Genomic DNA, 13,487 nt, shown 5'->3' with positions numbered 1-13,487 from the left:
AAAAGTAACTGAACTTAAATTTTTCTTTTACTGTACTTTTACAGTTATGTCATCAGAGTTACAGTATTATCATCTTGGTGAGTTGAGGCTGGAGGGGTTTCAGATGCAGTGTTCTTTTCAAAAAACATGCTGAGCTTTGTTTGACGCGTTTGTTTCTTTTTCTCCTCATAGATTTCACGATAGCCACGCACAGCTTCCTGAATTTGACGGTCAACCTTGTTAAATCTTTCAACATTCTGGTCCATGTTTTCAAAACAGGAGACAGCTTTATTTAGCAATGTAAAGCCTTCAGCCAACCCCTTTGCAGTGAATTTCTTCTCTGGCTCTTCTTCTTCGTCTTCTTCCTCTCTCCTATTTTCCTCTGCAACTCTCTCTGCTTCCAGTTCTATTAGATCTTCATTTGAAAGTTCTTTTGACTCATAATCTAACAGCTCTTCTACATCTTCCACTTCACATTCCAATTCAAGATTGTTTGCAAGTCTTACAATGTTTTCTCGAATTTCATCGAGCTCTTCCTCTGTTTCAAATCTCTCAAATCTGGTCACATATCGTTTTAGGCACTTCTTACAAATTCCATTCATGCACTTTTCTGTTACATCCTCCCACGCTGCTGCAATATTTTTTATGCACTGAAGAATGTTATAACTTTTCCAAAAATCACGCAATGTTATGTCATCATCAGCATCTGTAGCAGCTATGGCTTGGGCGAATGTAGATCTGAGGTAGTATGCTTTAAACGTGGCAATTGCCCCTTGGTCCATAGGTTGAATGAGTGGTGTTGTGTTAGGTGGCATATAAACCACTTTTACATCAGGATTAAGGTCACCCAGGTGTGGTGGATGTCCAGGTGCGTTGTCTAAAATCATTAAAATTTTGAACTGGATTACTTTCCCTAAGCAATATTCACGAACTTGGGGAATGAAACAGTTAACAAACCAGTCTGTGAACAATGCCTGAGTCATCCACGATTTAGCATTTGACCGGTAATACACAGGCAGCGTGTGCTTATTAATGTTTTTAAATGCACGTGGGTTTTCTGAGCGATAGATAAGAAATGGCTTAAGCTTAAAACCAACAACGTTTCCTCCAAGTAACAAGCTTACCCGATCCTTGAATGCTTTAAATCCTGGCATGGTTTTTGATTCTTGGTGAATGTATGTGCGCTCAGGCATCCGTTTCCAGAACAGACCCGTTTCATCAACGTTGAATATTTGTTCAGGTAAATACCCTCCCTCTTGGATTAATTCATCCAAAGTGTCAATGAACTTTGCAGCGGCTTCTGAATCTGCACTTGCTGCTTCTCCTGAAACCCGCACATTATGCAGACTGAATCTTCTTCTAAAACGTTTAAACCATCCAGTGCTTGCCTGGAAATTCTCTTTGTAATCCTCACCAGCTTTCTCCTTTAAAGTCTCAAACAAACTTTTAGCCTTCATCTGAATTGTTAGAAGGCTTATGGGTGTACGTTTTTGTATTTGATCTTCTATCCACAACATTAATAATTTCTCCATTTCATGAATGGGCCCTTGACGTTGTTTTGTTATTATTGTTGATTTCATTGGTGCGGAACCTTTTACAGCTTCACGTATGCGTTCCTTGTCCTTAATGATTGTGGAAACTGTGGAATGCGACAGTTTCATATCACGGGCAATCGCATTCACTTTTTTACCTTCGTCATACTGCTTTATTACTTTCATTTTTAACTCCAAATCAAGAGCTTTCCTCTTCTTTGTAGCCTCTTTGCCACTACACGGTACCGGCCTTTTGGACTGCGACATGGTCAGACCCATACAAAGGCTGCTGCTTACAGTCACTTCTCATCACACACAAGCACCGCCTTTGCGCACACAAGCACTGTCTTGCCGATGGTCGTAAGTACCGCCTTTGCGACCGATGGTCGTAAGTACCGCCTTTGCGCACACAAGCACTGCCTTGCCCCTTTACGCACATACGCAAATAAGCATCACCCTCAGTGCGACCGATGGACGTAAGTACCGCCTTTGCGCACACAAGCACTGCCTTGCCCCTTTACGCACATACGCAAATAAGCATCACCCTCAGCGCGACCGATGGACGTAAGTACCACCTTTGCGACCGATGGTCGTAAGTACCGCCTTTGCGACCGATGGTTGCAAGTACCGCCTTTGCGCACGTATCGCCTCTTCAGTGCGACCGATAGTCGTAAGTACGGATGGCCGTAAGTCGCATAGGTCGTAAGTCGACGAGTATCTGTATACACACACTGCATATAATATATATGTGTATATATATATATACACATATATATATACACACTGCATATAATATATATATATATATATATATATATATATATATATATACACTGCATATATATATATATATACACACACACTGCATATAATATATATATTATATGCAGTGTGTGTGTGTATATATATATATATATATATATATATACATACATACATACACACACACTGCATATAATATATATATATATATATATATATACATATATATACACACTGCATATAATATATATATATATATATATATACACACACACACTGCATATAATATATATATATATATATATATATATATATACACATACACACTGCATATAATATATGTTATTTAATGTACAGGGAGTGCAGAATTATTAGGCAAGTTGTATTTTTGAGGATTAATTTTATTATTGAACAACAACCATGTTCTCAATGAACCCAAAAAACTCAATATCGAAGCTGAATAGTTTTGGAAGTAGTTTTTAGTTTGTTTTTAGTTTTAGCTATTTTAAGGGGATATCTGTGTGTGCAGGTGACTATTACTGTGCATAATTATTAGGCAACTTAACAAAAAAACAAATATATACCCATTTCAATTATTTATTTTTACCAGTGAAACCAATATAACATCTCAACATTCACAAATATACATTTCTGACATTCAAAAACAAAACAAAAACAAATCAGTGACCAATATAGCCACCTTTCTTTGCAAGGACACTCAAAAGCCTGCCATCCATGGATTCTGTCAGTGTTTTGATCTGTTCACCATCAACATTGCGTGCAGCAGCAACCACAGCCTCCCAGACACTGTTCAGAGAGGTGTACTGTTTTCCCTCCTTGTAAATCTCACATTTGATGATGGACCACAGGTTCTCAATGGGGTTCAGATCAGGTGAACAAGGAAGCCATGTCATTAGATTTTCTTCTTTTATACCCTTTCTTGCCAGCCACGCTGTGGAGTACTTGGACGCGTGTGATGGAGCATTGTCCTGCATGAAAATCATGTTTTTCTTGAAGGATGCAGACTTCTTCCTGTACCACTGCTTGAAGAAGGTGTCTTCCAGAAACTGGCAATAGGACTGGGAGTTGAGCTTGACTCCATCCTCAACCCGAAAAGGCCCCACAAGCTCATCTTTGATGATACCAGCCCAAACCAGTACTCCACCTCCACCTTGGCGTCTGAGTCAGACTGGAGCTCTCTGCCCTTTACCAATCCAGTCACGGGCCCATCCATCTGGCCCATCAAGACTCACTCTCATTTCATCAGTCCATAAAACCTTAGAAAAATCAGTCTTGAGATATTTCTTGGCCCAGTCTTGACGTTTCAGCTTGTGTGTCTTGTTCAGTGGTGGTCGTCTTTCAGCCTTTCTTACCTTGGCCATGTCTCTGAGCATTGCACACCTTGTGCTTTTGGGCACTCCAGTGATGTTGCAGCTCTGAAATATGGCCAAACTGGTGGCAAGTGGCATCTTGGCAGCTGCACGCTTGACTATTCTCAGTTCATGGGCAGTTATTTTGCGCCTTGGTTTTTCCCCACGCTTCTTGCGACCCTGTTGACTATTTTGAATGAAACGCTTGATTGTTCGATGATCACGCTTCAGAAGCTTTGCAATTTTAAGAGTGCTGCATCCCTCTGCAAGATATCTCACTATTTTTGACTTTTCTGAGCCTGTCAAGTCCTTCTTTTGACCCATTTTGCCAAAGGAAAGGAAGTTGCCTAATAATTATGCACACCTGATATAGGGTGTTGATGTCATTAGACCACACCCCTTCTCATTACAGAGATGCACATCACCTAATATGCTTAATTGGTAGTAGGCTTTCGAGCCTATACAGCTTGGAGTAAGACAACATGCATAAAGAGGATGATGTGGTCAAAATACTCATTTGCCTAATAATTCTGCACTCCCTGTATTATCCATAACCTATGATCATGCCAGCAGCAAGCAACTTAGCAAGCAGCAAGCAACCATAGCCATAGCAGCCCCCTTGGCCTCCCCCCCCACCCAGAAATTACACCTGGCCCCTGGGGTAACCTGGGTTCTTCACTTAAGTCAAGTGAAGACGTGATGAGATTCATGTGTCTGCACCCACCTACTATTTTGATATAATATTATTGGTAAATGACAGGAGCTTATATAAATAATAAAATATCTGACAATCTGTAAGTGTGTAGCATTGCTTTAATATTATTGGTAAAAAGGTAGGAGCTTATATAAATAATAAAATATATAAGCTCCTGCCATTTACCAATAATATCAAAGCAATGCTACACACTCCTCACACACATATATTCTATTATTTATATAAGCTCCTGCCATTTACCAATAATATCAAAGCAATGCTACACACTCACATACAGATATTTTATTATTTATAAAAGTTATATAAATAATAAAATATCTGTCTGTGAGTGTGTAGCATTAGCTTTGATATTGCATTGGTAAATCAATAAATAATAAAAATATATATATGATGCGCCAACCAACGGAAGGTCGCCAAAAACCTACCTCTCTCAGTCACTGTGTTTTCAGTACCGGTCTCTCTGGCCATCTGGGGGGGGGGGGGGGGGGGGCGCGTCCGGTCCGCCTGCACCTCATTTGGCTCCCTCGAGAGTCACTCAGCAAAAATCCGTGGAGTGTGTGACACACAGTAGTCTGGTCAAGAGGCGCCAGCAGCATGATCCACGTGTTTGACAATTCCCAGCCAGGCTGAGTTCCCACTTCCCCCTCACAGCTCCAGTCTGCGGCGGCAGCCGCGGCACCACCAACTCCAGGCAGGCTCCAGAATCCAGCCTCTCACATCACTGACAGATAGACTCAGACTGTGCACGTGAATGACAGTCTATTACTCTCAGTTAGATAGGAGAGATAGGCGAGAAGCGGAGTGCCGTGCTAATACTACTGCCGCCTGTGCTAATACATACATATCGGTTTGTCTGAAATTCAAATGTTTCCCGCGCGCACAGGCTGCATCTGTTCAGTGCGCGCGGGAAACATTTGAATTTCAGACAAACCAATATGTATGTATTAGCACGGGCGGCAGTTACCGCAAATGTAAAAAAAAAAAAAATGTTGCTGCTGATTGTCACCGGCAGTTTGCGCCCCCATACTGTGGCGCCCTAAGACCGTTGCCTAACTTGCCTATATGCAAGCGCCGGCCCTGCAGACAAGCACATACACACACACACAGACATGCACATGCACACACACAGAAGAGAAGCACACACAGACAAGCACATACACACACACACACAGAAAGAGAAGCACACACAGACAAGCACATACACACACACAGAAAGAGAAGCACACACAGACATGCACATACACACACACACACAGAAAGAGAAGCATACACAGATGATGTGCACACACACACACATAGACAAGCACACACAGACATGCACATACACACAGAAAGAGAAGCGTACACAGATGTGCGCACACACACATAGACAAGCACACACAGACATGCACGTATACAGAATGGCACATGCATACACACACACATACAAACAGCTGTCTGAAAAATGCTTCTAATAAAAGCTTAAGCTGTTTCAAAAGTGTATTTAAGTATGCTCTGTGCACCAGCATTTTAAATACAGCTTCCTCAGAGAGCCTAAGGTGCTTGTACCATCTGATAATGACCCAGTTTGTTAATGGCTGACATGATACAAGCCCTACTGGTGCTCTGAGCAGCTGCAGTATTTAAAATGCTGGGGCCCGATCCTATATGCAGCGTCGCCCACAAAAGCTGGCAATGCCAAATATTGCGTTGGTTTGGTATCCTATATACGGCGTAACATAGAAGTTACGCTCGTATATTTCTGCCTTCGGCCGTAGTTTTTTGGCCCATAGACAGGTATACCAAAACCCGCGCAGTTTGGTATCCAATATACAGCGTAAGGACTTACGTGGCGAAAATGGAGAAATCTTACTCCATTTTCACCTCGCCACAAAATGCAGGCGTAGTAAGCCTTACGCTGAGTATTGGAGCCCCGTAACTCCCTACTGCATTTGAATAGCCAACAGAATAAGAGCTACTGTAATTCTATTGGCTATTCTAATCAGCCAATAGAATTACAGTAGCTCTTATTCTATTGGCTATTCAAATCAGCCAATAGAATTAAAGTAGCTCTCATCCGATTGGCTGATTTGAATTTGAAGGCTCAAATCAGCCAATAGGAATTCAAGGGACGCCAATTAAAGTAGCTCTCATCCGATTGGCTGATTTGAATTTGAAGGCTCAAATCAGCCAATAGGAATTCAAGGGAATTCATTTTTAATCGCGTACCTTGAATTCCGATTCAGTGTACGGCGGCGATCGTATGAAGAGGATCCTCCACGCTCCACGGCTCTGGTCTTCAGTACCAGCGTCGCCGATTTTCAGTTCCTGCATCGCCGGTCTTCAGTTCCAGAGAGGACGGTCTTCAGCTCCGCAGTCATCGGTCTTCAACTCCTCCGCTCCGCACCGGCTGGTTCCTGGAAGAAGAAGAGGTCGCCGTCTGGAAGAAGACTTCTCCCCCTGGAACAGGACCTTCTCCGCCGGTCTTCAGGACAGGTAAGGACCACTTGGGGGTTAGACTTAGTTTTTTTTTTTAAGGGGGGGTAGGGGTGTGTGGGTGGTGGGTTGTAATGGGTGGGGTTCTTTTTTTCGCAGGTAAATTAGCTGATTACTTTGGGGCAATGCCCCACAAAAGGCCCTTTTAAGTGCTGGTAATAGAGCTGATTAATTTTTGTAATTAAGTTTAGGGTAGGGACATTTTTTTGGGGGGGGCTTTGTTATTTTATTAGGGGGCTTAGATTAGGTGTAATTATCTTAAAATTCTTCTAATCTTTTTTTATTTTTTGTAATTTAGTGTTTGTTTTTGCAATTTAGTTTAGTGTATTTAATTATATTTTAGTTTAGATATTTGTAGTTAAATTAATTTATCGATAGTGTAGGTGTATTTGTAACTTAGGTTAGGATTTATTTTACAGGTAAATTGGTAATTATTTTAACTAGGTAGCTATTAAATAGTTAACTATTTAATAGCTATTGTACCTAGTTAAAATAAATACCAAGTTACCTGTAAAATAAATATAAACCCTAAAATAGCTACAATGTAATTATTAATTATATTGTAGCTATCTTAGGGTTTATTTTATAGGTAAGTATTTAGTTTTAAATAGGAATATTTTAGTTAATAATATTAATATTATTTAGATTTATTGCAATAATAATTAAGTTAGGGGTGTTAGGGTTAGATAGGGTTAATATAGTTAATATATATAATATAACAACTATATTAATTATTAACTATATTAATAATATATATAATATAATAACTATATTAACCCTAATATAATTAGGGTTAATATAGTTAATATAGGTGGTGGTGGTGTAGGGGGTCAGATTAGGGGTTAATATATTTAATATAGGTGGCGGCGGTGTAGGGGGGTCAGATTAGGGGTTAATATATTTAATATAGGTGGAGGCGGTGTAGGGGGATTTGATTAGGGGTTAATATATTTAATATAGGTGGCGGCAGTGTAGGGGGGTCAGATTACATGTAAAAGAGCTGATTACTTGGGGCAATGCCCCACAAAAGGCCCTTTTAAGGGCTGGTAATAGAGCTGATTACTTTGGGGCAATGCAGTGTAGGGACACTTTAGTATTTTAGGGTGTAATACATTTATTATAGGTGGCGGCGGTGTAGGGGGATTAGATTAGGGGGTAATCATTTTAATATAGGTGGCGGCGAGGTAGGGGGATTAGATTAGGGGTTAATATATTTATTATAGGTGACGGCGGTGTAGGGGGATTAGATTAGGGGGTAATAATTTTAATATAGGTGGCGGTGGTGTAGGGGGTCAGATTAGGGGTTAATATATTTAATATAGGTGGCGGCGGTGTAGGGGGGTCGGATTAGGGGTTAATATATTTAATATAGGTGGCGGCGGTGTAGGGGGATTAGATTAGGGGTTAATATATTTAATATAGGTGGCGGCGGTGTAGGGGGGGTCAGATTACAGGTAAAAGAGCTGATTACTTTGGGGCAATGCCCCGCAAAAGGCCCTTTTAAGGGCTGGTAATAGAGCTGATTACTTTGGGGCAATGCAGTGTAGAGACACTTTAGTATTTTAGGGGGTAATAAATGTATTATAGGTGGCGGCGGTGTAGGGGGATTAGATTAGGGGGTAATCATTTTAATATAGGTGGCGGCGAGGTAGGGGGATTAGATTAGGGGTTAATTATTTTAATATAGCTGGCGGCGGGGTAGGGGGATTAGATTAGGGGGTAATGTAGTTAAAATAGGTGGCGGCAGGGTAGGGGGCTCACATTAGGGGTTAATATAGTTAAAATAGGTGGTGGCGGTTTAGGGGGATCATATTAGGGGGTAATATAGTTAAAATAGGTGGTGGCAGTGTAGGGGGATCATATTAGGGGGTAATATAGTTAATGTAGGTGGCGGCGGGGTAGGGGGCTCACATTAGGGGGTAATATAGTTAAAATAGGTGGCGGCGGTGTAGGGGGATCATATTAGGGGGTAATATAGTTAATGTAGCTGGCGGCGGGGTCCGGGAGCGGCGGTTTAGGGGTTAATATATTTATTGTTAGGAGTGAGAGGGGGGATTGCGGATAGAGGGGTATACGTGTCGGAATGATGTTTAGGAGGCGTGTTAGACAGTTAAGGGATATTTTATACTTTAGTCAGTTTTTGTAGGCGGCGGCAGTTTCTAAAGTGCCGTAAGTCACTAGCGACTCCAGAAATTTGTACTTACGCAGATTTCTGGACATCGCTAGTTTGTCCGAATTACGGCACTTTAGCAAATGCCGGCGCCGTATATGAGATAGCTTGATGTGCAAGCTGAAACTACGGGCGGCGCAGGTTTCCACGCTTGTGCCGAAACCTGCGCCGTATATCGGATCGCGCCCCTGGTGCACACTGAGAATATCTAGCTATGCTTCACATGTGTACATCTGTACACTATACATTGCTCTTTCAATGGAGCAGAATTATCAAGCTTCTGTGATGATAAACGTGGAGCAATGCTTGCAAGGATAGGATATGCTTGTGCTGTAGAGTAATAAGTTATAATCATTTATTTGATAACGCAAATCCTTTTTTTGGCAACATTTTAAATTTACACTTTTAAATGCATAAAATATTTGTAGATTATCACAACTATAAATACACAAACTAATTCTCAGCAAGCAGAACACACCACTCACAAAATAAATATAATCTATTATATCTCAGCTACTAACTTTGACCTCTCAAGACTAGAATATCAGGAAAAAAAAGTGTCTAAAACACCTTCTTTAAAAAAAACAAGTCTATGTGTACAACATATACAAAAAGCTAAGTGTGCAAACAAATGTAATCTCTAACTATGTTTTACAGCTCCTAAATCTTCTGTTTGTTTTTGGCCGGGGTCAGAATATTGTTTGCTTCCCATTTGGAGTCCAGAAAAGAACAGGAAGGAAAGCCTGCGTTCCACAGAGATTCAGTTTAACTTGCTTGCAGGACGTGGCCTTCTAACAAACTGGCTTCATTTTCTAGTATCCTTAAAGGACCCAGCTCATTTTATCCCCTCCCCCATATTTCTTGGCAAATGTTTTGGAGCTGCGAGTTCAGCCAAAATAGACAATAAAACAGTTAGGAGGCGAAAGCCCAAAATGCAAAAGCATCGCTGTACAGTATCCATACAACCCTCCCCCAAAATACAACTTGCAGAGGAAGATGTTAGAAAGAAAACGCTTTTTATTTGTCCCAATATGAACTTTGGGTTATTTTGCCGGCATTTTAGAATTGTTGGATTGTTTCAAACAGATATTTTGGGCTCTTTGTATGCAATGGAAAAATACCTTTGAAGTATTAAAAACAATCATATGTGAATTAGAGCAAACGGAAAGGCGGATTCACAACCTTAAATACATAAGAGTAAGATTGTATTTACATGGTTTCTATGCATGTGTGTGTATATATATATATATATATATATATATATACATATATATATATATATATATATATATATATATATATATATACACACACACACACACATACATACACTATATATTTATTAGCACATATCCTTCAGCTCCCACCAGAGCGCCACTCAGAACCTCTTAACAAAGCAACTTTGATAATAGAAGAAATTGAAAACTTTTTTTAACCCCTTCAGCTGCCAGTGTTTTTATGGCCTCAATATTAAGTAGCAGTGCCAGCAACTACTTCCTCAGCGCATCTTTCCCATCAAATCAACCCTAGAGTGAATAGATCTGCATCCCATCCCTTGCAAGCCTTGCACCTATTGACGTCACCACAGTTGCCAGACGACACTAGTCACAAATGCCCAAACAAGCCATGTTGCCACTTCCAGAAATCACATTCAGTTCAGCAATTAAGAAGTATGCACTACTACTGAAGAAATCGGACTTGCATTTAAATGGACAGTCTACTCCAGAATTTGTATTGCTTAATAAGATAGATAATACCTTTATCACCCATTCCCCAGTTTTGCATATTTGCATATCCAACACAGTTATATTATACATTTTACCTTTATGATTAACTTGTATCTACACTTCTGCAGACTGCCCCCTTATCTGTTATTTTGACAAACTTGCATTTAAGCGAATCAGTACCCTCTAATAAGTAACTCCACAGATGGGACCACAATGTTATCTAATATGGCACACATGAACTAATGCCCTCTAGCTGTGAAAAAACTGTCAAATGCTTTGAGATGGCCTTCAAGAGCTTAGAAATTAGCATATGAGCCGACCTAGGTTTAGCTTTTAACTAAGAATACCAAGAGAAAAAAGCAAATTTGATGATAAAAGTGAATTGGAAAGTTGTTTAAAGGGATAGTAATCACCAAAAAGGTTATTGTTTAAAAAGATAGATAATCCCTTTATTTACCATTCCCCAGTTTTGCATAACCAACACGGTTATAGAAATAACAAATTATGCTTACCTGATCATTTTCTTTTCTTCTGATGGGAAGAGTCCACAGCTGCATTCATTACTTTTGGGAATTCAGAACCTGGCCACTAGGAGGAGGCAAAGACACCCCAGCCAAAGGCTTAAATACCTCTCCCACTTCCCTCATCCCCCAGTCATTCTGCCAAGGGAACAAGGAACAGTAGGAGAAATATCATGGTGAAATAGGTGCCAGAAGAAACAAAAAATATGGCCGCCCCTTATGAACAACGCGGGCGGGGAGTTGTGGACTCTTACTGTCAGAAGAAAAGATAATAATCATGTAAGCATAATTCAAAGGGACATAGAACCTAAAATGTTTCTTTCATGATTTAGATAGAACATAACATTTTATACAACTTTCTAATTTACTTCTATTATCAATTTTTCTTAGTTTTCTTGTTATCCTTTGTTAAAAAGCAGAAATGTAAGCTCGAGAGTGTGCACGTGTCTGCAGCACTATATAACAGCATTTTTGCAACAATGTTACACATTAGCAGGAACACTAGATGGCAGCACTATTTCCTGTCATGTAGTGCTCCAGGCATGTGCACGCTACCTACCTAGGTATCTCTTTAACAAAGAATAACATAAGAATTAAATACATTTTATAATAGAAGTAAATTGGAAACTTTAAAAATGGTATTCTCCATCTGAATCATGAAAGAAAATCTTGGGGTTTAATGTTCCTTTAAGTTTTTCTTCTTAAACGGGAAGAGTCCACAGCTGCATTCATTACTTTTGGGAAAACAATACCCAAGCTATAGAGGACACTGAATGCAAAACGGGCAGGTACAAAAGGCGGCCCCTTCTGAGGGCACCACAGCCTAAAACCCAAAACTCCAGACAGAAAAAACTGTTTCACTAGAAACCAAAGAACAAAAAGGAAAAAGGATGAGATAACTGCCCAACAGTTAAAACCAGCAAGTCCCTTGCTAGAGACCGCTCAGGTTAGTAGATTCGACGGAGCCAAAAGCCTCTGAGGAGACGAAGTCCCACAGGTACGCAGCCCGTAAAATTAAACTCAACCCGATCAAAAGAAAGTGGAAACATCCATATTCCCCCAGCGGGGAAGAAAAGAGACTCAGCTAAATGAGTCCGAAAGGACCCTCAGAATCTAAAGGGACTAGGACAAAGAAAAGAAACCCCAAAAGAGTGAACCAGGATGAAACAGGGCTCCTATGAAAAGACCCTGCCGACCCAGCAAAGCAAAGGGAGGACTTGTAAAGCCCCCTTCTTCAAACACAGGACAAAGAATGTCCTGAGAACTTAAAAGGAGGACAAATCCCTCCCATACACAGAGCACTCACTCGCACCCAGAATAGCGCAACCGAAAGACAAACTGTCCCGGGTGCCACTGAAAAAAACAGCATCAGATATCTGAATATGCTCCTCCAATCCATAGGCATCATGCTACAAATAATAACTTAGCGACCACAAGTCACCACCCTAGCTATGAACCGCACATGACCTTCTTCAGAAGAAGACTCCGAAACGGTGCAGGACAGGACCTTCCCAAAAAGGGACAGGAAAGGAACCGAACCCAGTAGAGAAAACTACCTGCCGAGGAGGGATCCACTGCAAAGAATCTCCCTTAAGAAGGTTCACAATGACTATGATACACAGCTAAGATCACCAGATGAGACAGATCCCTAAATCTCTCTCCGGCGATGGACCCAGCACCAAAGTGACCGATAATGTCCGAAAGACTAGGGATTAAAAGTACCCCAAATCATCAGGACCTGCAGAACGGAAAAGGGGAGGGATCCAGCCCCCCAAAGAGCTTGGGTTCCATAACCCAGACACAGCCCCCTTCCTGAAGATGAAGGGCAATCCCAAAATAAGGCCCACTACTAGAACTACAGTAAAGGCTTGGCACAAGAAATCCATCCCTTTACACTAACATCCCGCACGCAAGGAAGGGAGAACAACCCCCCCTAAACAGAGGAATAAAAAGTACCTCCAAGCACCAGGCGGATACTATGGAATGTCAAATTCACCCCCAAAGGGAGAGAAAACAAAGCCAGAACTTAACAGCTTGGTAGCACACAATCAATGGTGCAAATGGCTGCAGTTGGTTTCAAACTGCAAACCTTCCATTCATTAGACGGCTAAGCTAACCATCAGGCTACTACAGCGGGGCTGAAGCGTAAAGCTGTAGACAAGCTCAAAAGGACATTTCAAAAAGAAAAACCATCCGGCCACTAAGGCCGGCCGAGTAAGTAAGTCTAAATCTCCAT

The sequence above is a fragment of the Bombina bombina genome, chromosome 6 (assembly GCF_027579735.1).
Source record: "Bombina bombina isolate aBomBom1 chromosome 6, aBomBom1.pri, whole genome shotgun sequence".
In the NCBI taxonomy this organism is placed as follows: Eukaryota; Metazoa; Chordata; class Amphibia; order Anura; family Bombinatoridae; genus Bombina; species Bombina bombina.
The sequence above is the reverse complement of the archived record's forward strand: the minus strand, read 5'-3'. Positions refer to the sequence as shown.